This window comes from Homarus americanus, unplaced genomic scaffold, assembly GCF_018991925.1.
Source record: "Homarus americanus isolate GMGI-L3 unplaced genomic scaffold, GMGI_Hamer_2.0 scaffold9358, whole genome shotgun sequence".
NCBI lineage: Eukaryota > Metazoa > Arthropoda > Malacostraca > Decapoda > Nephropidae > Homarus > Homarus americanus.
The window spans coordinates 28,361-51,607 of record NW_024726344.1 but is presented as its reverse complement, the minus strand read 5'-3'; the positions used below and the strand labels follow the sequence as shown (position 1 = coordinate 51,607).

General features: G+C 39.6%; 1 long non-coding RNA gene across 1 annotated transcript in view; it reads left to right on the top strand.

Annotated features, from left to right (window-relative positions):
- Positions 1-20,329, top strand: part of LOC121865610 — a 43,153-nt gene extending 22,824 nt beyond the window's left edge. The window contains exons 2-3 of the long non-coding RNA XR_006088781.1: positions 16,898-17,005; positions 20,125-20,329. This is a non-coding gene — a long non-coding RNA (uncharacterized LOC121865610). The remainder of the gene's footprint in view (positions 1-16,897; positions 17,006-20,124) is intronic.
- Positions 20,330-23,247: the final 2,918 nt, after the last annotated feature.

The window sequence follows — 23,247 nt, the reverse complement described above, 5'->3', positions numbered from 1 at the left end:
TGGTGGCTGATGGTGGTACAGGTAGTATTGGTTGATGGTGCTTCAGGTAATGGTGGTTAGTGGTGCTACAGTTTCACTTTAATGGAGTTTCCTTAAGAGAGTGAGGGAAGGAAGGAAGGAGAGGCGAGGGTAGTTTCCTCTCGAGTATTGTATTAAACTGGGGTAAACTATTGTTCCATTCGAGAGAGAGAGAGAGAGAGAGAGAGAGAGAGAGAGAGAGAGAGAGAGAGATTACTTCATAAAACACATCTCATTAATGCTACTAATTTCTGTCTTAGAAAAAACAGATTTCTCTTAAGTGAGTTTTTATCTTCACACAAAGGTTATCATATCGCTGACATTCAAACATTTTTCACCACTTTCTTTAGGAACTGTATTTTGACAACTAAAATCAATAAATCCGAGTTAGGAGACGCAGGTTTTTCTTCCTGTAAAATTAGCAAGACTATACCTGTCTTTCAAGATATACCCAGAGAATCCGAATAAGATCCCTTGATTTATTTTTCTTGCCTCCTGGTGAAATAATCCTGAACACAATTTATTTTTCTTTAAGGGCACAGATTGTATTGCTGTTAAGTGTGAGTCAAACATTCACACGACATTTGGCTCCTCGTCCTGACAAATATTTCAGTGTTTATTACATTGATTATTTAACGTATTACGACGTCTGAGTATTTACTTTCGGAACTGTACGTTTGCCACCAGGACACAGTTCCCCCCTCCCCCCCAAAGTTTTAAATAGCAGACGAGTGACATTTTAGTATTTACTGCACAGATCAGAGGTGTGTTCACAATTATTTGGAGACGTAGTGAACTATTTACCAAATTTTATACTTTATTTCCAAACTTTACAACAATACACGGCTTCCTATGTTCCTTGTCATAACCCTAATTTTCTTTACAATGATATTCATAGCATACTCAGTAACGGTCAGGCTTTACTTGGAGTTTATGAGTACTACTGAACCATTTACTACGTCTATTAATCTCCTGTGTACCATAAATTTGGTCAGTGTCTGTGATAATTATTCCCCGTTAACTTCTACAGTTTGTTCTGCTTTGATTCTTATAAAAAAAGTGGTTGATTTATGGCGACATCAGGAAAGAAGAGGAATTGTTGTGAAATATAATTAAAAATAACATGGGCCACGAGACGGACGAGGTTAGGTGAAGACTTTGTTTATGTTAATACACACACACACACACACACACACACGCACACACACACATTACTAATACTAGGATTTTGCTGTCACTTGGAATCGTTACGGTGTGGAGTAATCGTCTCCCAGGTGATCGGGTCGATTTGGCACTTTTTCAGGTTTGTCTTAAGATTATCCTTATACCTTTTCTGTTGCCCGCCAGCGTTACGTTTACCATTCATTAGGTGACTGTAAAGTATCTGCTTTGACAATCTACTGTCGTCCATGCGGGTAACATGACCAGTCCAACGTAGTAGTTCATGGATGATGGTAGCCTCGATGCTCCTACAGTTGGTGCCAGCGAGAATATTGGCATATATTCTCCCGTTTTCCCAGCGAACTCGGAGGATGGAACGTAGACTACGTTGGTGAAAATTTCCAAGTGCCCTGAGGTGCCTCCTATATGTGACCCATGTCACATGTAGGTTGCGTTCAGCGACGAGGGTGAGGTCGTCTGTATACTGAAGTTCAGTAATAGAAGCTGCCGACACCTTTGTTCGTGTCTGGAGTCGTCTTGTGTTGAAAAGTCGCTTCATCCGGTACTGGATGTCCACCCTGCCGGCTAAATTGGTGCTGGCAAGAGTATGGAAGGCAGCCAAGAAGATGGAAAAGAGAGTTGGTGCCAGTATATATCCTTGTTTTGCCCCTGTTTGGATGGGGAAGAACTCTGACTGGGTGCCATTGTGCAGGACACTGCCGTTCATGCCATCGTAGAGTTGCCTCACAATGGCAATGACTTTTGGTGGGCAACCAAAACGAAGGCCTTAGTAAGGTCGATGAAGGTCATGTACAAGTTACGACACGGACTTGCTGCATTTTCCCTGTATCTATTGGGTAGCAAGATTATGTCAGTGGTGCCACGTTTGTTTCGGAGGACTCGGGCGATAATCTTGCCAACTATGGACAGCAGCGAGATCCCACGGTAGTTGCCACAGTCTGACCGGTCTCCCTTGTTTTTATATATATTGACTATGGAGGCGTCTTTAAGACCTTGGGGGATTTTATCCTTCTCTCATTATATTCTCCAGGAGATAGTGGAGACGGCTGGTAAGCAGAGCTTCTCGTGCTTTACACACCTCGGCTGGGATTCCTTCACGCCCTCTGGCTTTCACGCACGCACGAATATCACAGGCAGCAAAATAAAAAACAACTCAATTCTTCAGTTCAGTATTTAGAGGTGATCTCGAGTAACTGGAATGCGAGTATAGGTTTAAGAAAGTGAGTGACGTATGAGAGCGTGAGTGACGTATGAGAGAGTGACTGACACGTGGGGCAGGTAGTGACAATTAAATTAGCAAGTAACCCACAGGTGATATACAGTACAATAGCTTCCACTCACCGATGCATCACCTGACGTCAGCCGTAGTGCACACCTGACGTCTGCCGTAGTACACACCTGACTGCTGTATATAAATTTTTACCGTTTTACCAGCGATACACTTCATCTAGTCAATTTCACGGATTAATCTGACTATGTTCTAAAGTATAACTCAACATGGAAAACTCCAATAATAGAATCACCAGTTTATTTTAGAGATGAATACAAATGTCCATTCCTGTGACGTCTCCCTATATCAGATGCTACAATATTAGTTAAAATAATGAGAAAGTATCTGGCCACAAAATTCGGTTATAATGTATTCCTACTTCTATTTACTTATTCATCTTCGACATTTACATTATTGAAGAGACTAATTTGTAAGTCTACTCCTGTTATTTATTTCTACATCCACAAGGTAATTTCTTTTGCGCTTTCATTCTGGTGATTTAGAGAGCAAAAATAACAAATAAAATAAATAAAGAAATGAATTTATGTGATATTATTAAACAAGATTTTTCTGCAGTGATTACGTCACGGGTTGTAAAGATTTCTGCCTTTAGTTTATATATTATTTAACAATATTACATTATACACTTGATTATGTGTTCTGTTGTTCATATATCAATTGCACAAATACAACGTAGCGTAACTTATCATTCACAATTCAACATATCTTGCAACATTCAACATAATATTGCAACATATCTCATAATCATTTCCACTTTGTCCCTACCTCTCATATCTTCCTCAATCTCCTTCACTTCTCACCTCCTCATTTATCCTTCTACTCTCACCTCTCCCTCCTTCTCCTACCTTCTCTCATTCCTCACTCCTTTCTCACCTCTCATAACTTTCTCCCAGGTAACTTTGTGTCCCAGGAACAATTAAAAGCGTCTGAGATAAATATATTTACTGCGGCTTCCGTTTTACTTTGGGAATAAATAACTCGAGACTTGTATGAAAATCGCGTTACCTGATGCAAAAATTTATCTTAAGAATTATCCGTATCACCTGAAGATAAGGCACCCTAACGCTGCCTGGGAGAGTTAGGCTAGGTTAGGTTAGGTTGTTGTGTATACCAATACCATTTGTATAACTATCTCACCACCAGATTGTCGTAAAAACCCAACTGGTTCACAATTATCCAGACCATACCTATTCTATGTCACCCTGCGTGTGGTTGGTGACGCTCCCTGGGTTGAGTTACAAGGTCACACCCTCGCGTATATTATAGTGGAAATTTTAATCAGGTAAGTCGTCATAACTGTAGCCCCAGAAATAACGAGACTTTGTGTAACTCTCTTTGGGCAACACAAACAACCTCGTGGTCAAAGTCGAGGAGACAGAATATATAAAATAGACGAAGAAAAAAAAAAGAGAAGTTTTATAAAAGACAGAGAATGTTATCGTAATTCAGGAGAGAGAGAGAGAGAGAGAGAGAGAGAGAGAGAGAGAGAGAGAGAGAGAGAGAGAGAGAGAGAGATAAATCGCTTTACCCACATACTTTCCCTACTATTGTTCTCGGTAAAACGACCTCTACGCCACCCTGTAATAAAGGGCCATCAAAATAGAATGCTCAGGTTATAAGTGATTATATACTAACATGGTAACATTCCTTTACAGTATCCCTGTGTATATAAAATAGAGACCACTATAACATGCGCCTCCTCACTGGTGTTCTTGTATTTTCTCCTTCCACCTCAACAGTTTATTTAGAGGCTATTTGCATCTCAGGCTGGTACAGTATGACAACACTTCAGAGTAGGTTCCAAATGAAGTTTAATTCTTATAACAAAGGTTCTTTTTTTTTTTAAGAATTATTGCTTAACCACATAAGGGTGTAATCTTTGTGACTATTATTATTATTATTATTATTATTATTATTATTATTATTATTATTATTATTATTATTATTATTATTATTATTATTATTATTATTATATTCTGAATAAAGAGACCGTTTTTTCAGTGAGATAACATTTAAATTTGTGACAATATGTATCCGTAGGTTCACTATATTATATAATTTTATATTACTGTACATTTATTCTCTATACAAATGCACTCTCTCTCTCTCTCTCTTTCTCTCTCTCTCTCTCTCTCCTATCTGCTCACAACACAACCCCGTTATTCACAACACCCAGTTTAGTACTTTCAGGTTGTCATCTTACGTGTGCTCACTCTTACCATCTTACAGGTAACGTTAATAATGACTTGTCCTTCACGTAACAACAGGAGAAGCGAAAATACACACGTTAGATATATTTAATTAGTCTCTGTGCCGTTTTCTGTGTATCTTTGACTTTTAAAACTCAAACCCGTAAATACTTGGAGGAGTTTTGGCGGCTGGTTGTCTTAATTGATGTTTACGTTTTCTTTTTCTCTTAAGGGGAAACTACTTCACTTGTTGCCGGTTCTAATTTGTGTAGTGTGTGGCTTTGACTTCTTGATGTTATTCTTGTTTTCTGTTTGTAGCGGTAGTTGACGTCATCTAAACCATATAGAAGTACCGGTAAATATCTACCACCAGATATAACTACCGGTAATTACATCATCTTGACCGGATATAAATACCGGCAAACATTATTTATACCGGTTATCTGTACCAATAAACATAAATATAAAATAAAATAAAAATGAATAGAAAAGAATAAAAATAAAGAAACAGACAGTAATTATAAAAAGAAAAAATCAATTATACAACGCAAAAAAATATACAATTTCTTAGTTACAAAAAAAAGAATGAAATCGTTGAATCATGAATAAAAGATGACATGCATAATACAGAAGATGACGCAGGTGTTACAGAGGTAGGAGATGATTTCAGCAAATAGAGGCGTTTTTTATCTAATCATAGAGGAAAGGGGGAGGGTGGGAGGGTGGCTAATTTGACCTCTCCTATCCCTTCCCTACCGCCTCTTTCTTCCCCCTTCCCTCCCTTTTCACCTTCCCTTCTGTCCTTCCCTTCCCTTTCTTCCCTTCCTCGCCTCCTCTCCACTACCCTTTCTCCCTCCCATCCCCTCCCCCTTCCTCCCTTTCCCCCTTTTAATAATTCTATAATTAAATGATTTGTAGTAGCTTCTGTCTCTTCTCTCAGTCTCTTTCTCTCGCTTCATCTCTTTCTCTCACCTCTCTCACTTCTTCACTTTATCTCTCACACTTTATATCTTTTATTTCTCCCTCACACCTCATCTCTCATACCTCATCCTCCCTCACACCTCATCCCTGACACCTCATCCTCCCTCACACCTCATCCCTCCCTCACACCCCATCCCTCCCTCGCACCCCATCCCTCCCTCACACCTCATCCCTGACACCTCATCCTCCCTCACACCTCATCCCTCCCTCATCCCTCCCTCACACCCCATCCCTCCCTCACACCTCATCCCTCCCTCACACCTCATCCCTCCCTCACACCCCATCCTTCCCTCACGTCTCATCCTTCACTAATACCTCCTTAATTACAGTAGTATAGTAGGGATGTTATGACTGTAATACACTTTGGGGTAATAACTCCTAAGAGGCTGGTCGGGTCCATTACTGTTTAAGGGAATGTCTTGCATCTGGCTTACACCTTTCTTGCCCCGACTTATAGTGACCCTTAATATGGTCGAGAATACAGAAATCCTTGCTTTATCCTTAACTCCTTCACGACTCTTGAATCCTTTATCTAATCCTATGGTTTAAAAAAATCCATTAAAATAAGTATTAAACTCCTTATCGTACCACAAAACTCCTCTTAAAGTACACTTAAACCTCTTAAACTAGTACAGAAACTTTAATCCTTTGATCCTAAAATAAACCTTCCCTTAAAATAGTATACTTGTGGATGTTGTATTATTGTATATATCAGTGTTGTATGTTTTGGTTTATATATACAATAAGAACCTTTTCCTTGTAGTTTATTATTATTTATTATTATTATTATTATTATTATTATTATTATTATTATTATTATTATTATTATTATTATTATTATTATTATTATTATTATTATTATTATTATTATTATTATTATTATTATTATTATTTAGGATATATATATTCGTGCTCATTGAGATCAGCGGTACAGCCAACACAAATACTTTATTAAACAATAAAAATTAAGCCTAATGACATAAATATACATAATATACATGCTGACAGAACACGAGTTATATAGCAAAAATATTTATGCATACGAAGAAAGACCTCAGCGACGTCATGTATGTGTGCTGGTCATAACTTCATGTCGGGAGGAACACGAGTTCATAAGACGACCAAGATGAGATTTTCTTGTACCATCTGCTGCCCTCATATCTTGTGTGAGGGGAGCGGGCAGGAAAGGACAGGAGGGGTGAGGGAGGTGGTAGGAAAGGACAGGATTGATGAGGAAGGGGGTAGGAAAGGACAGGAGGGGTGAGGGAGGGGATAGGAAAGGTTAGGAGGGTGAGGGAAGGGGATTGGAAAGGACAGGAGGGTTAGAGGAGAGGGCAGGAGGGGTTAGGAAACGACAGATAGTGATGGGAGAGAGAGAGAAGCAAATGACAGCGAGGAACAGACAGATGTAAGAGAGATACGAAACAGATATTCACTTAAAAAGCCCCTAAATAATCTATTCTGGTACAATTTATTGGTATAAGCTGTTGTTTGTTTATCTTTTAGCCCACTCAGGTTATTCACAGCACCTGGCGCTGCTCAACCCGTCTACAGTGTGTGTGTGTGTTTATGATTGTGTGTGTGCGCGCGCGCTTCCCTGAATAAACAATTTCTAGTGTTTGATGTTTAACTGACGCTTTATACACATACTGTTTGGTTTCGTTGTGTATTTGTAACCATGTCTTGCTTCAGCTATCGGTTTTCTGTGTGGTTGTGAGGTTGTGTATATGCATTGTTTGTGCTGGATATATATCGAGATATGAATATTTATATTATTGTAAAAACTAAAATAAAAGTTTTTTTTATTCTTTTAGACTGTCAAATCTTTTCTTTCAGATTTTGGCAAAGTTTTGCTTTTATTTGTTGTTTTTTGGGGGCCAATTTGCTGATAACTGAAACTAAAGGAAGGTTTAGATTAACAAGGTGAGGATACTGTGCTTGGGCAAGACATTTTATCGTAGCTTAACGAAGGTTTAGGCGGAGAATATTGTGCTTCACGTAATTATTTAGTTGCAACCTCTGCCTAAATTTGGGAGGAAGGGAATTCTATGCTTCGGACTAGTGTAAAATCTGCGTCGTGTTGGGTTGAGTAAGTTGGGTCTGCATATAGATATGGATTTTGTCCTTGTTTACATGTGTGTAGTTTGTGTTGGCATAACTGTACAACTGTACATATCCTGTCATGGGAGGAATCTACATGTTCGTTATTTGTGTACATGTGTGTGTGTGTGTGTGTGTGTGTGTGTTAGATACCTACACCTAATTCTTTCTCCTTTAACTTTTTCATACACAAGTATTAAATTAAAACTCACAGTAAGGGAGCAATTTACGACACCAGGAAATATTATTAAACACGTCACTATCACTAAATTATGCTCTCACCTGGCCCGGCACCGCCACCAGTAACTGACAGTGATCGACACCCGCCTAATGAACATAAACAAAACACCTTCTTGGAGGTATTTATATCTTATTTTTATTTTTAAAAATTTTAATTAGATAATAAACACGTGAGTACCTCCTTATTCTTCTCCCTATGGCCGACGAGGAAATAGGAGTTTCTTTCCCTAGCTTTTGTTTCCCTTAAATTAAAAACATCTTACTACCCACTCTGTCTCTCACCCCAGCCCTCTCCCCCATACCACCAGTCTCTCCCAGCTACATTACTTCTCTCCCCTCTCCCATATGGCCAGTCTCTCCCAGTCCCTTACCTTTCCTCTCCCAGCACCTTACCTCTCCTCTCCCAGCACCTTACCTCTCCCACACCACTAACTCTCCCAGCACCTCTCCCCTCCTGACCTACATACAGAACACTTCTCACCACGACTGCCCTCTCACTCAGCTCATCAGTGAATGTCCTCTTCCTTGTTATTCTTCACTTCTCTTTCATTATTATCTTCTTCCTCTCTTCCTTGACCCCCTTTCATTTCTCCTCCTTTATTTCTCACTTAATTCATTATGAAATTTTCTTTTTATTTTCTTTTCTTTACTGACACACACACACACACATTTTCCCTTTGCTTTCTTCGTCTTCATCTTCCTTTTATCATTCTTTCTCACGTCTATTTCCTATACCCTTTCCTTTCTCTCCCTTTCTACACCCTTTCCTTTATAGGTTTCTTCGGTCTCCTCTTTCTCTGTTCCTTCTGAGCCTTTTCGCCCTTCTGTCTCTTTATTCCTACCTTTCATCTCCTTCTTTCTCCTCCCCGTTCTCTTCCCCTTCCTACTCCTTCTCCTGCCCTATTTTTTCATTGCTTTCTCTCTCCTCAACCTTTTCTTTTCTTCTTCTTCTTCCTCCTACTCCCCACCCTCGCCTACTCAGCTAGGGTGGCCTCAGGCGGCATACAAGGAGGGAACAAAGGCTGGGACAAGGTGGAACAATAAGCCTCTAGCACCGCCATTAGTACCAGTGGCCCTCCCTCCCTCCTTCCCTCCCTCCCTCCCCTCTCCTCAACCCCTGCCCCATCCTCGTTAAGTACCAGTGACGTTGGAAAACAAGGCCAGCTAGTTGCGTATTAACGATCGTTGGCGACTCATTATGTAATGGTAATTAATCATCCTCAGTTACCTTCGTCGTTATGAGGATGAACTCATTATGCTGGGTGTTGTGGGTGGGTGTGTTGTGGGTGGGTGTGGGCGGCGGATATTAGTGAATGGGTGTAGCGGATATTAGTGGATGAGTGTTGTGGGTTGGTGTGGGAGACAGGTGTGTGTGTGTGTGTGTGTGTGTGTGTGTGTGTGTGTGTGTGTGTGTGTGTGTGTGTGTGTGTGTGAACAATAAAATACATTCTTTTCATTTTCTCTTAATGTTATTGAATTATTTTTCAACTCCTTTCAGAGTTGATAAGAATTTCAGCCACGAGACAGTGTCAAGTGTGTGTCTCAGCATAAATTGGCCCCCAAAATGATAACAGTAAAATAAACTGAGGTACAATGTGTACTGAAAAATGAATGAAATGAACTAATGTAACGAACATATACAGTATATTGGAAAAAATAAGAAGAATAAGTACATTAAAAGGAACGTTGTATCGTTTATTTTTTTTGGAATACTATAAAAAAAAACAAATAGAACCCATTACTACCAGGGCCCCATTAGAACTAGGGGCCAATAAAACTAGGACCCATTATAGAACATAAGAACATAAGAAAATAAGGAGTCTGCAATAGGCCGGTTGGCCTGTGCATGGCAGCTCTGTCGAGACTTACTACCACTCTCTATCATCCATGAATCTATCCAGTCTCCTTTTGAAACTTTCCAGCGTTCCAGCACTTACTACAAAGTTGCTAAGCTTGTTCCACTCGTCCACCACCCTATTTGTGAACCAGTTCCTTCCTATCTCCCTCCTAAACCTAAACTTATCCAACTTAAATCCGTTGCTACGCGTCCTATCCTGCTCGGATATTATAAGAACTTTATCTATATCCCCTTTATTGATTCCTTTCACCCACTTAAATACTTCTATCATATCTCCCCGCACTCTTCGTCTTTCTAGGGAATGCAAGTTTAGTTTCTGGGAGTGGGACTCATGTTACCGGTCACAGGTGTACTCAGGTAATAGTGTAGTCGACTCTTCCTAACTGATAGCAAGGTGTGTTGAAGTCTTTTGATTCTAAGGCGACGATTTCACGATATGTACAAGTTGATAAATAGTTATATTAGGGTAAAACTCCGTTACACACACACACACACACACACACACACACACACACACACACACACACACACACACACACACACACACCACATCTTCAAGACCGGGACCGCGTGAAAAAGACAGATCTATATGTATAACCTGAGCCTTCAGATATGTGTAGGCTACATCATTGTCAACACCACAATGTGATTCCCGACACAACCTGCGGGTCAGATACTCTCCTATATATTCTGATCGATGCCGCGTGAGGCTTCTGGCTACACCGCCCCTCTTTCTTACATTGATGTTGTCTGTATAATGTTTTCTTTATAATGTAATCGGTTTTTTTATCATGGTCTTGGGAATATACAACAATTTGACGTTTTAGTATACTTCATAATTATACTTGTCTGCTGTACTGAATGTTGGACTACTCGTATTTCCTCTAACACACACACAGCTCTTTGAATATCATTATTGTAGTTTGTCATTATTTGTTGTAATATCCACATAGTGCAAGGGATGTACACCTGTATACATGTCAGCTGTGATATATTCTCTGCAGTAAATGTATTTTTCACCAACGTAGTCAGTTAAATTAAAAGGGTATTAGATTTACATAAACCCACAAGTGTTTGATGTGACTTAAATCCTCGACAAATAAACGAAAATTTCTCTTGACTGAACCAAAACGAGCTTGGATTTATTCATTAATCTGGGCTATTCAATTTAATGGTTGACTCATCTATCCTACGTTCGTGTGAGATATATATCACAGACAGCCTCGACTAACGTTCACTGTGTGTTAGTAAGGGCATGGAGGGTATGGCAGGTACAGTTCAGTAACCTCAAAGAATCCGCCTATCCTTCCAAACTGAATCTATAACGAACCTACATGAGATAATGCAACGCCGGCTGTGTTGACTTCCTGAACTACACATTATGCAGTACCAGTAAAAGAGGCAAAATAAATTCAATATTACAAGAAACTGCTTTTATAAAATTGTTTTCGAAAATATATATTTTTATTCGAAAAAAAAAATGTGTTGCATTTTTTCGTTTAGGTTCGGTTCTGATTCAGTTGGGAAGGACATTTTGAGGTGACCGTTCATGAGGGTAATAAAGATGCACTATGTTAAGATTGAGGAAATACCGAAATACATAAAGAGATAGAGAGTAAAATAGAATGAGTGAAGACCAAGTATAGGACACACACGCACACACACATACAGGTAGACACACACACATACACACACACACACACACACACATATACACACACACATATACACACACACATGGGGTATCTCAAATTTCCTTCGGCACAATTTCTTCCCTGAGTTGCCACACACCGTCCTGACAGCTTCTGCCGCCCCGCAGTGTATTGCCTTTATTAAAAATTGAGCAAAAAGTCACAAGAGACAGCTACAGGAAATGGAAGTCTTCATAAGAGGATCTGTGATGTGTCGACCAGATCTTGAGTTGGGGAGTTGACTAATCATTTTAACAGTGATTTGGGAGATTTATTTATTTTTGTTGTTGTTGGTTGTGATATATTGTCTATGTACACGCTGGATCAATGTTAATTTGTATGATGATTTTACTGACTATCTATCTTTCGGTCTATCTATCTATTTATCTATTAAGTTGTAGCAATAAAACGAAAAACAAAAATGGTATTCCTATTTGGCAAAAACGTCAGTCACTTTTTAACGATTATTCGGCGACTATGTATAAATAAATTTTTCCATTCAGTTATAACGATGGAAATAACCTTATCAGTTGCAGCATCATCAATAGCATACAATAGTCAAAGGTGATAATACACTGTAGTCGATCATCAGTACAATGACTCAACTCACAATACAGATATCTTGCATTGTTAAGGTCACCATTATTCCGTCTCATTGTTAATTAAATAAGAAAGTGACGTCGCTCACTCCCCGGGATATGAAGGATGGCTGGCATCCATTAAGGTGTTCTGGCTCTTGTGATGATGCGACCTGACAGCTGTAAGTGATTCTTGGTGTGTAAAGGTGGGGGTTTATCACCTCCTGTACACACACACACACACACACACACACACACACACACACACACACACACATACATATATATATATATATATATATATATTTTACAGTCACTGTCAAATATCTCTGAAAATTTTCAAATTTTTCCTGTGTATGCTGTGTATATGTTGTGTTTAGGTTGGGTTAGGTTCAACGTTAATTTTAATAATTTTTTGCAGTTCTCTCCTGGAGAGAGAGAGAGAGAGAGAGAGAGAGAGAGAGAGAGAGAGAGAGAGAGAGAGAGAGACCTGGCCACATATACATACACATATATGTACTCGTTCGTTTGTATAGGCGATAGCAGAGTATTGTACACCCATGCTCACATATCAGCTTGTCTATATGCATCAATACACTTAAAAACATACAGACAAAAGGACAGTCATATACAGATATGTACAGAAATAAAAAACACTCATATACTCACACGTGAAAATGGATGTATTGACAACTGTACACCAACACAAACACAAACACGCAAGCTTTCATACTTGAACAAAGAAACACAGTTATGTAAACACTCCAGTAAAATATAAATGTTCTGACAAGTTATTATCTCGCTTCTTAAAGGTTGAAGAAATAAAAGAAAAGACAAGTTGTTATAGGCTACACGTGATGTTGACCAATATATAACACCAGATTTATGAGAGGTCATTTGGTAGTCAATATCGTCTGCCAATAGTACCATTTTACAGGCCTTGTATAACTACTTAGTAAGCAACATGGATCTCAGCACACCCAATAGCCTCTACAAAGGTGTTTACTCTGTGTGTAAGTACGTGAGGACTCTTTGGCAGCACTCAGCTAATTTGATCCACTAGGTTTGGTTAGGTTACGTTACCTTAAGTTTGGTTAGGTTACGTTACCTTAAGTTTGGTTAGGTTACGTTACCTTAAGTTTGGTTAGGTTACGTTACCTTAAGTTTGGTTAGGTTACGTTACCTTAGGTTTGGTTAGGTTACGTTACGTTAGGTTAGATTTGGTACATAATATTCTGTACATGTTCGTTCGTTTTGGCTTATATTGAGCTGTTTGTTCTTAGTAATGGTCATTGAACATATTGAAGAGAAATGTCAACATGTTAATAAGGTAGTCATTAATATGCAACAGGTGTAGTGGGAAATAATTGTTAGTGCTATACAAGGCATTAGTGATTCTAGACTGTGCTAGTACTGATGTTACTAGAGTGGACGAACAAAGGTGACGACTGGTAAGACTGTAGACTGTTGACTGACGGAAACTCAATCTGAGAGAGTGACCTGGTCTGCCGCTATTGTTGAGTTACCGACACGTCACTCACGTTCTCGCGAGTATAGTCTTGTTCAACATGGCTTCTACTGGTTCACACGCACTGCCTTCTCAATGGGTGGGGAGGGGGGTGGTCGAACTCCTGTAAGTTTTGATTAAAAAAGAGAGGTTCTTAAACTGTTGAAACACGAGGAGAAAGAGAAAAAAAACGGAAAACACAATAAAGGAAAAGAGAGAAAACGTAATGCAAGAAAAAGAAATATATAAAATGAAATTGAAAATGGAAGAAAATATCGACCAGAAAAAAAAAACATTGTGAAAGAAAAATAAACACGAAAGAAAAACAAGAGACGAAAAAAAGTCCATAAAAATAATATGGTAGGAAAGAAAAATAAACACGAAAAAAAGAAACATAGGCAAGCATATCACGTCACAACCCTCACCTGCAGTCTGGGTGGGGGGGGGGCTCACAGCGCTCCTTCCTCAGGTGTGACGCCCAGGTGAATGTAAAAGTGGGTCTCATAAGCCTGACGGACCGTTTGGGACAGCTAGAATACGGTGCACTGTACACTAAGCCTTGGGTACATGAGGAGGCTGCGTGGCCAACACTGCACTTGACCACTTCACCTCCGCCTCTGTAAAGTTAGATATCCATTTACAGCTGGTTGTACCGAGGGTGCCCTGGGATCAAACCAACGACCCTTAGGATAGGAGTCGAGTGCTGTATCCACTCGTCCACACGCCAGGTGAATAAATAGATAGAAAATAAGTAAACACAACACTTGAACAAATTCTGCTCATACTGTATTTACAAAATAACAAAATGAAAGTATACTTGAACTCACACCAAAAAAGACATTAAAATCATAATTGAAATATATTATTCTACCCTAAAATAATAAACAACTGGGTTAATATCCTTCACACGGGAGTATTGAGTGAAGGACGGTTTAAATTTCCTTAAAACATAATGACAAGCAGTTAAGAGTGGAGTTGGGGGTGTGTGTGTGTGTGTGTGTGCAGGCAGGTGACCACACGGTGTTATGTTAGGTGTGGCCGTGCTTCAAGCCCTCACATGAACCTGCTAAGGGAATGAGAGAAGAGGTTCAGAGGGAATGATATATATACACGTGGTAACAAGATCATTGTCTAACTTAACCAACCCTTAACGTGACCTAACCCTACCTAATGTAACCACAACCTGAACATAAGTAAATCCGTGGTTTTTGAACAAAAATTCGGATGTGCAAGGGGAATGGGTTTTGAGAATTCGTCTGGCTTCGAGGACGCGGCTTTCAGCAAGTACGTTTCCAGGAGGCTTCCCCCCTGCAGTTTAATCTTAGAGAGACTGCAAAAATACACATCCCTCCTTCACTTTTCATGATCGCAGTATATGAGAGAGAGAGAGAGAGAGAGATTAAAGATCATGTCAGAGCTTATTGACTGCTGGGTTGAAAGCCTTGGAAATGAGAGCAGAGCCCCACGACGTAGTGCTGTATGGCGGTTCAATGTAGGAGGGAGTGATGAGGGTGGAGGAACACGGAGGCTTTTGGGCATAATTTATATCGCTGGTATTTTGAAGCATTCGAAAAACGTCAGTGTTGGATGTACCAAGGAAAGACTTTTCCTGTCAGCGTTACACATTAAAAACAAAAATTCAAACGTAATCCTTTTGTATTTTTACCATAAGAAACAGTAAGCTTTTACATACAGAATATTAACACATAGAACCTGATAACAAGCTCTTCTATATCTAAAGTAACAGGCTATTATAACAACTGAATAGCACGAGGTAATTGATTATATGACACTTGGGTAGATACTGTAGGTACGGAGCCATAGCAGTGGAAATAACTTCATAATTTTAATGCAATTTAGAGCTCGGATTTTTAAGGGCTCTTTGGTTATTTTTACCTTGTGATTTGAGATATAAGAGCGTACCTAACTAGCTGTCAAAGTATAAACATATAAACATTCCACAAATCATTATTATTGAGATATTTGTTTTAATATTGTTTTAATTTGATTCCATTGTATGTTTACTATTGCAAGTTTCCTTCTGTCGAATGTAAACAAACACGGGGCTGCCACACTGCACAAAACCTGACGAGCCACTGGAAACGCGCACTCGTGAAGGGGACTGTACCATTTAGATAAAAAAAATTATTCCTACGTACAAAATCTATGTGAATTCAGTTTATTTCGAGTTGAGATAAGTTATAAGCTGTGATGAGTCAAGTCTTTGTTAAAGGGGGTCTTTGCCGGCCAGAGTCTTCCAGTCCTGTTTGTGTGTTCAGTCTTACTCAGGTCTTACATAATTTCACTACGAACAGACACGGTGGAAGTCAACACTGCACTTCCACATCATTATCAGGGACTCTTGTAAGACTATGTTAGTGACACTGAGTTGTGAAGCTTATATCACAGGATTGTGTTGTGTTGTGTTGTGTTGTGGGCTGTTGTTGCCTTTGTTTATCCTTATTGACTATCCTCTCGCTGTCACGTCATATACTGTCACTTTTTATTGATACCTTCCTCAAAGAGCTCATATGATATACAGGAATCACAAAAGTTGTTGGTCCCGTTTGTGTCCGTAGCAACCCTTCATATGAACATAATAACTTTTGAGGGAGTCGATAGATGTTCTTGAAACTTTGTATGGATACTGAAGTCTTTCCAAGATTCTGGATTAGTTTGCTAACAATAGTTATAATCCGCTTATCTTAAAAAGGGGATTGAGATCATTCGTATATGTATCACGTGTTCTAAATAACGTGAAATATCATACACTCATTACGAGGCCCGAGGTTTGTCTGAGGAGGAGAACAAAGCGGGTGATGAGAGAAAGAATAAAAATAATAATTTGATTTCACACACACACACACACACACACACACACACACACACACACACACACACACACACACACCGCACACACACACACACGCACACACACACACACACACACACACACACACACACACACACACACACACACACACACACACACACACACACACACACACACACACACACACACACACACACACACACACACACACACACACACACACACACACACACACACACACACACACATACATACATACACACACACACACACACACACACATACGAGAGAGAGAGAGAGAGGGTAGAGAGAGAGAGAGAGAGAGGAGAGAGAGAGAGATGAGCGCCACCCCTTTCACGAGGGATGAAAGAACTTGATATTGCATAGACGTTCCTCGTTTTTCTTGATGAGTGTCTTGTTGTTTTCCAGGAGTCACCAGCCCTAACACAGTCACCCAGGAGTCACCAGCCCTAAGACTGTCTTCCAGGAGTCACCAGCCCTAAGACTGTTATCCAGGAATCATCCGGAGTTAGTTTGGTAAGGATATATTCAAGTTAGTTTGACGAGGTTATATTCTAGTTTGGCTTATGTATACAAAGCCAGTTAAGTAAAGGCAGAATAGGTAACAACAGTTCAAGATAAACCCAGATTATCCTAACAGAGACGTGAGAGATAACAACGCTTTACTGTCGCCTCGGATTATACCATTAAATCGTTCACCCGCAAAAGACAGCACGTGTAATATAAATGAATATATCCAACCCTCACTATTTTTAGTTTATTTTCAACACAATGATTGAGGCAACAACCAATTCTCAATTTACCTGAACCTTATCATTGCAACACTAACGCCTGTTCTCACACTCGTTCATTTAGTTTTCTCTTCCACTATAATCCAACATTTCTTTTAACACTTCTGTGTTCATATTGCTATCTACACTGATCGTGACCTTTAACCTGCATGTGTGATAATTATATAACTAAGTTCTCCCTAAAAATTCAATTCCAACATTTAATAAAAGTCTCTACGTTTTTTTCTTTTGTGTATTGCAAGACGTAAGTGTTTTTGACCTTAACTTTTAACCTTTTCTAATAAAAGTTTTAATGTTCTATTTCTTGGTCAAGGTTCAACCCCTCTAACTTGTACGATGAGTGTTCATGATGACTCCTCCGAGTTTTAACCATTATTTTTATTTAATTATAATTTTTCTCATATCTGAGTTTTCAATCAAATTTGTTATTCTCATATATTTGGCTACACACACACACACACACACACACACACACACACACACACACAAACACACACACACACACACACACACACACACACACACACCACCTCAGACCACCTCAGAGTTAGGTACCCATGTGCTGTTAGTATTATGTGGGATTTAAATGAAATTGACACCACTGATATCCAGGACCAGCGGGTTAATTAAAAAAATATTAAGAAGGTTTGCGTAATACAATTAATGAGTCAGATGTGTAAGGCAACTCACCACCACCGTCACCATTATCACCATTGCCACCATCACGACCACCACTACCATCACCACCATCGTCACCAATATCACCATTACCACCATCACAGCCACCGTCACCACAACCGTTGCCATTACCACTATCACTATCACCGTCACCATTACCACCATTACTTAATAACCTTGAACGTCAAAACCTTCAATACCATCAATTTAACCACTAAAACAATCACTATCATCACCAACATCATCACCAACATCATCACCACCATCATCACCACCACCATTTACACTTCTATTAACTTTCAAAACTTTCTCTCACCCTCTCATGGACTCTCCTCTCGTGTTGACATTAGCCAAGTACAAAGCATAAGTCCCTCAGAGCAAGACTAACTCTCTCCCTTCCCCTGCTTCACCCACTCAACCATCCACATACAGCTGAAAATCTCCTTTTGCGAGAATTCTAACTTTTGTTTTAGTTTTCTTTCCATGGAGTTCATTTTCGTTTCTGTATTTCTCTCTCTTTCATAGAGTCAACACACTCAACCTCGTCGACGCCCCTCTTTTCCTTTATAAGACTATTCTAGCCTTATAATTACGGACTGTATAGCCTCTCTATTTGAATATATATTTTCATCTACAATCTACTATTCGCGTTTCATTCCATTTCTCAACTTCGTCTTTCTAAAGAAGTATTTTTTGGGGTATCTGTTTTTGTATGCAGTCATTGCCGTGAACTTCTCTAACATTCTGACATTTGGGTTGTGAGTTGAAGTTGTACATAATTTACCCCCAAGTTATAGCTTGAACTTGCCAACAACTGAACTTACCTATTTTATAATTCTTCCTGGCTGATTCTTGTTTGTCCCATCGAAAGCTGACGATACGACAAAAAATATATTTTATTTTTATTTTTCAAGACACCTCATTTTCTGTATTAAGGCTAAAGACAGGAATATTTTATTTAGTTTGGCGCGCGCGCACACGCACACATACATTATAGGGTCTATATATATATACGTAGTAGAAGAAGGACAGTGAGACAGTAACGAGGTACTTGTTGTTCCACAGTTAAGCAGCTCAACAAGGCTCATCATTGTCTAAAACGCTCGATACTTCTCCTTGTAAGCTATAATAGATAGATCTTAGAGTATTTACTGTATACTTTCTGTTAAGCGGCTTTTCTTCTATTCAAAGATACAGGACTTGGTTACACACATACACGAGACACAGTTTGATGGTATTATAATTATCTGTAAATCACGACATTATTCGCCTAAAGGTAGAAGACATATACTGTAGGAGTGGTGACGCGTGGCGAGCTTCTCTCTTAACCTTACACCTATTTTGAGATGTTCAAACGGCATACTCGTGTCGGTAAAGTGACCAGATCTGTTGTTGTAGCTCTTAAACGTTGCTATTCTGACCCCGCACCCCCTTCACACACAGGATCACTGGATGCCTTTCTTATGCTGGCCAACTGTTGCGTATTAAAAAAAGGTCACGGGGTTTTACCTGACTTAGTGGAGGTAGGATTTTTACAAGAAAGTAAATTCCCTTCAGGAGCAACACAGTCACCACTTAACATTCTTCTTCGCTCCCTATCTCACCGTGCCTCTATACTTTAACCTTCTCTACACCTCTGCAAATTTCTTACGATGAAAGTAAGCTACACATTCACGCAAGACATCTGAACGCGACACCTCAGCACGTTTATACTTTTTCCCTCTACATATTTACACCTCAACACCTCAATACCTGTACACTTTTACACCTCCACCTGCACCAGTCCTCATACGTAGAGTTTCGATAATTTAGTGATGGGCGATGGGTAGGTAGACGATACTCTTAACACGCTGCTCCGCAACACGAGTTTTATTTATACCAGACAAACAGGTCGGTGTTGATGCCATAAAACCAACTTCTCATAAGAGTTTGACAATGCTCTGATATGTAAGTTTCTTGTCATCAGAATTTGACAGTGTTCTAGCAAGTGAGTTTTGTTTTGTTCTTCAGAATTTTGTGGTGTTATATTTAGTCAATTCTTTGGGCATCTGAGTTAATGTTTTTTTGGGGAGAGATGAGTTTATTTATAATGAATTAGTAATTAGTATAAAAGTTATTTATCACTTATATATGGAATTCTAAATTTTTGTCCTACTTCATGAAAAGGAGTTCTGAAATTTTGAAAGAAACGTCAACTCGAAGGAAGAGACGACATCGCTAAGCAGAAGTCAACGCCAATTGAATGACGTCAAAGCCAAAGAAGGTAAGTTTATGCCCAAGGAAATGACGTCAACGCCAGGTAACAGACGTCACCGCTACACAGCATCATGGAGTGAAATAGAACCAAAGTGGAGTGGTCGTGGGCGTTTATACACAGGTGAGAAGCGCATGAATTACCCTAGACCTGCTGTCGTCTTTGTCACCCCGTCGACCAGTATTGAGTAACATTCTCTGGCTAGACCCCCCCTCCCAACACACACTCTCAAAATACACAACAGTTCTCAAAACCGTAAAAAAATGTGAAGAAAAGAAATAAAAAAAAAAACAAGGAAAAATAAATAAATCCGGGGTGAACGTAAACCGTACTGCCTGTGTAATCCGCTAAAAAAAGTCTTATTTAGATAGCTTTACGCTTGTTCAGGTGTATTCGTCGACGATTCTCAAGCTCACACGGGGCGTCAAACTTTCCCAAATCCTATTTCCTCGGTAAAAAATATTACCCGAGGGAGGAAATACTGGTGTTGGGAAGGTGTGTGAGGACAGTGTGAGAGGTTGGAGGAAGAGGAAGAGGTGGAGATGTTGGATTTAAAGGCAGGAAGTTGTGAGAGAGAAGCACAGGTTAGAGGTGACGTGACCTACAGTATGTACAGTTGGGGACTAATGGGCCTGGTACACCCACATTGGCTGGCTGGTGGTTGCTTGACCTCGTTGTAAGGTGTGAAACTTTATGAAATGACTCGTCCATTTGTAACAGTGTAACAGTGTTTGCCTGTGTACATGTCGGTAAATACAATTTATGATGGATTAAGCATTAGGCAAATATCCTTCAAATAATTACATTTACTAGAGACCTTCACGCTTTTATTCTGCATAGCCTTGCTATGTCAGGATTACCACAAGTTACTTTAGGCCTATAGAAAGCCACAAGTTTGAAAAACCTAAGCGTGAATTAAATAATTTAGTCAGTCTAAGTCAAAGGTGCTAGACGAACGAGCTTTGATTCTCTTAATTTTTATGAAATATTTCAAACTTTGAAAACAAGGGAACATTAAATGTGGTGTAGGCCACCTCCCTACCACCTGCACTGTCAACACGTAAAACGTCTTGTTCATACAGTTCACACTTGTTTGACTCTAAGACCAAAACCGTTATTAATATTTTATATGTCACTATGAAGCCTGGTCGTAGATTAACTCTTGCCTGAACCGCTTTCAAACACATTGGAAGGCATGTGCCCATGATAATAACACGATACAGTATTACTTTAATAACCTGTTACAGTTGGAACAAGGAAAAGTCAATGAGAAATACTAAGAATTACGTGTATATTATAATTATGATTAATTAAATGTTATGAAAGAAAGACGGATTTTTTTTCTTAATGATTAGATATATATGACGTTACACAAATCGTATTTATTGTGCATTATATATCATTACCAATAGGCCTCTAGAGTGTGTGGCCGCGATTTTCATAGTAACAGTATTATATCTTTTTATATATCGACATGGATAATATCCCGGTTTGGTAGGACTTCTCGCCAATAGCTGACACATGCACACAATTGGTTCTCATTGAGCAGTACCACCTCAGCATGAGAAAGACAGTTGCATCATCTCTTATACACAGGTGTAAAGAATGGTAACATGGACGTTTTTATGATATTTTATTTGGTGGAGGGGGAGGCAGGGTCGACCAACTCTATGAGACAGAAAACTCACTTGGCAGTCATATTTATCCTTTGTGTTATGAAGTTACATTGGGTGCTTACTATATTCTTCCCCCAACCTCTGTTCCTCCCCAGGCTTTACTACTCCCTAGATACAATTAATCCTCCCCAGTTTACTCCACTCCTCCCGGTCTACCATCATCCCGATTCCGTTTCTCTTCCCGTCAGTCTCCAGTTCTCGCCAGATTTCCACAGTATACCAAACTCATTCCTCCCTAAACTAACCTCCTCCCCAGTCCCCATTCATTCCCATTCATCCCCATCTTCACTCCACTCCTCCCCGTTCCCCTCCACACACAAGGCAATCATGGAGGCAATTTTCTCCAGAGACTTGTCATCCCTGTCAACAATTACAAGCAACGAAGCAATATGGTGGGTTTCTTCCCCTCCCCCATTCCCCTCTATCCCCCTTCCCCTCTATCCCCTTCCCTCTCCTGGGTACCCCATGATGGCACCCTCCCCTTTATTATGTTGGCGTATTAGCTCCTCTAATATGTTGGGCTTCGTCTCTCGTCTGATAAATTGTCGTTGAAGGTCAAATATATTGGCGTCGTAACCCCTGTAAATGTCATGTCGTCGTAGTGCTAATATGTTGGTGTGGTGGATCTTATAAGTTGGCGTTCTAGCTCATTTAATATGTGTGGGCGTCGTAGGTCTAATGTGTTGGTTTCGTGACTCCAAAATATTATGGCGTCGCATCTAAAGAGAATATTAACGAGGGATTTAGAACTTGTGGTGTTAGAATTTTTAAGCAAACAATATACAATACAGAAAGACATTCTTACTTAATCTTGAAAAGTTGTGTCTTGTCTAGTGTAGAAATTATTACGACCCGCTTAACGCTGCTTCAAGATCCTGGCTAAGAGTGGCCATAAACACAACGGCAACAACAGATACTAATTTTTTTGTGTCTGTGTAGGGAAGTATTTGTTTATATGTAGGCTCGTGATGGTAGGGTGCGTGATGACCCTAAGGGAAGTGTGGAAACAACACACTGTAAACTTAGCCTTTATTTTTTGTACACAAGGAAGCAACATGGCAGACATTACACTCGATCACTATCATTTTCCCAAACTGTAAAGTCAAGTACCCATTTATAACTCGGCAAATTGAGGGGTGGGGTGGGGGTCTGGGTGCGTGAATGCGTGTTAGCCACCCAAAGGACAGGAAACGAGTGCTGTATCCTCTCGACCGCCGCACACCATTACGCTTATGAGAGTCACATAAATAAGTTTGCTTGTCAGAGGTGACTTAAGATATTCCTCGCCATCCCCCTTCTGATTTCCCCAAAGACAAATTCTGAACGGTGAAATGAAATATGCATAATCACACGCTTACC